Source organism: Coturnix japonica, chromosome 7 (assembly GCF_001577835.2).
Source record: "Coturnix japonica isolate 7356 chromosome 7, Coturnix japonica 2.1, whole genome shotgun sequence".
Classification (NCBI taxonomy): domain Eukaryota; kingdom Metazoa; phylum Chordata; class Aves; order Galliformes; family Phasianidae; genus Coturnix; species Coturnix japonica.
In genome coordinates, this window is record NC_029522.1 from 26,244,616 (window position 1) to 26,247,620 (window position 3,005).

The following is a 3,005-nucleotide window of genomic DNA, read 5'->3' on the forward strand; positions in this document are numbered from 1 at the left end:
CACCAGCCTGCTCTTAGAAACATTGAAAGAGGAACGTGAAAAATACTCTCATCCCTTCTCCACCAGTCTTAGACCCACTAACACTAGGAATTTACTCATATTTGAGACAGGTAAAATAATATTCCACTCCCTAACCTCCCATCCCCTCTCTCCTTTGTAGTCAGTATACTAAGTATTTTGGAGATAAATGAAAGGTATTTTACACCTGGAAATATCATTATATAAATGAGTCATATTAAGAAAAAACTAGATCATTATTGTTACCTACAGTCTGGTCAGTGTCATAATGAGGGAAGCAGAGAGCATAAAACAAAAATCTTTAAGAGCTAGCTCTTCGTGAAGAAGTGTTCTCTATTGTCTTTAATTAAATTGCTAAGTTTGAGAAGTTATTTATTTTCCATGGAGCAACAGCTTGCCTGGCAGTCTCCTCCAAGGCTTCTCAATTTTAATTACTTAATTACTTTCATTAGAGAAGAATCCATATGAAATTTTATTTCATACAAGTAAGAAAGAAAAAATCACCTATGGTTTAGTCTCAATAGTTTATATTTGTAGTATGAGGGAGAGCAGCCAAGGTCAGATAGGTGGCTCTCAATCAACTGTATTAAAAAAAATGCCCCTGGACCTATAGGTAGCAATTTCTTAATAATTATAACAACCCAAGGATAGCTAGTCTTGGAACACAAAACACACAAGCCTCAGACTACAGCTCTCTCAAGTCAGCAAACCAAGCTGCTTCATTTGCTCAGGTTGTTGAGAAATCTTCACGCTCTCCAGGGATACAGAGCCATCCATCTAGTCTTTCTTCAGCCAGGTCATAATTAGAAGAGAAGCACATTTTTAAACACAATCTATTTATTGTACGATTCTGAGCCATTACTACTGATCAGAGCATTTTGATATTCTTAAAAATGCTTTAACATAGTCAATATTTAAGCTACAACAGAAATGAAATATAAATATTATCTTATGATAAAGAATAGTTTTGCATATACTTAAAGTGTGTACACAGTACACACATATTTTTTGGTTTTTGTTTTTTTTACTTTTGTCAAAACAGAAGCTTATGTATCTTGTGTACACCATATGTAATTCAGATTTCTGGTATTATAGGACTAACAGCTAGCCTGTCCTCTTTTTATCTAGGCCAATATTTGTGTGTGTCTATATGTCTATTCAAAATATACAAAGTAACATTTTGGAAAACGAAATTATTTGGAAACAACTAAAAATTACCAACTCAGGATTATTTTAAATAAGTACTTATATTCCACATAAGTATTAATACATTTATTTTAGCAACTCTTCCTTTGAAAAGTGGTCATACATCTTTTATGTAAAGTGAGAAGATGCTAGGTTTAAGATTCCTTCATTAACAATGTTCAATACTTCTATCAGAGCATCTTAGGAAGTGAGGAATCCGGTACATACTTAAAATTCCTGAAGGTCCTTACTAATAGTATTTCCTACCCAAAGATGTAAAATACTGTGTAATGTTTTAACTTCCAATCTGACACTACCAGATTTAGCAATTAACTGCGTATACAGCAACCAACCCATCTCCACAAATGGTGTTTTGCTGTTCATGACAGTGCTGGTAACCTAATGATGTACAAGAACAGCCATACACACAAAGTCCTCATACAGAATTTCTTTCAGAGTCATGAGGCATGATGAAAACTTGTGGGATTGAATCATTCATCATGGTTTCGAAATGAACTCAACCCAGCAAGAACTTAAATCAAATCTAAAACACTTTATTTTATCTGAGGAAGTACCCCGAAACATTTCAAAACAGATCTGATGGTATGGTCAAAGCCTACTTTCTTCAAATAGTAGAGTAATAGCATAAATCTGTTACACACTGGCTCAAGCTATTCTAACTTTTGCCAAAAGGCACCAGCCTCTTGGAACTGAGTCCAACTGTCTTTTGCACTTCAAACTTTGTTACACATCCCAGCCTAAGGCACCTCTTTAGATTCTGGAAGGGCTATCTGAAATGTGAATTTCAGTGTCCAGCAAGGTTAGTCATGTAACTGTTCATTTTCACAGCCTAAATCACTTTCACGCTACTGAGTTGCATCACTCGCTTCTCAGTGCTCAGGAATTATTTGAGAAGAAGTTGACAAGGAAACAAAGAAAATAAGCACTTGTAAAGCACTTAAAGGTGCACAGAAAGCAAAACGTTTATAAATGATGCGCTGTTTAATTTCATCTTTACCTTCTAACTTAACGTTAACCATTGTAGGATTCTAGGTAAAAAGACTGATGGCCCCTAGAAACTGTGACTGGTACACTGCTAATCCTCACCCTACAGCTCTGATAACTCTTAGTATTACTTTTGAGTGAAATGTTAATTATTTTCCCCAACTCTGCTGCACAGACTAGAGATTGCAATTTGCTTTTAAGGAAGTCTGGACATTCGTAGTTAGCCTACAGATATGCAACAAAAGTCATTATTTGATGTGTTAACATCCTACTTGGGCAGGATTCTTAGCCTCTCTATATCTCAGCACCGTGTTAGAATCCAACAGAGCTGGTGATGTGATGTTGTTTTTTATACATACATACATATATATATATATATATATATATATATATATACTTCTGAAGGTAAGAAGCCACCCACTAAGACTACCACCAACCAGCAATCTGGGTTATTCTTGACAAGGTTTTGTGAAAATAATGACCAAACCTAGCCCAGTTTCCACTGTGAAGAAATCATAACCTTGAGTTCAGTGTCTAATCCTGGAATGAAGTGTCAGCATTCCCAGAAATATTACAAATTGCCATTACCAAAGTAAATCTACTCAAACAATCTTTGTCTATGTGGGAATTCAGAAGCTGAAGCTTTGTGGCTTGCATGGCAAGGCTGTAGCTGTTAAAATGAACCGTTACTAATTGATAGGGGCTTCAAAATGAAGTTATATGGTATTTGAGATCCCGTTTTGATCTTTTTTACTTTCACATATGTGCCCTTCTATATCCTGTGGATCTTCTATGTG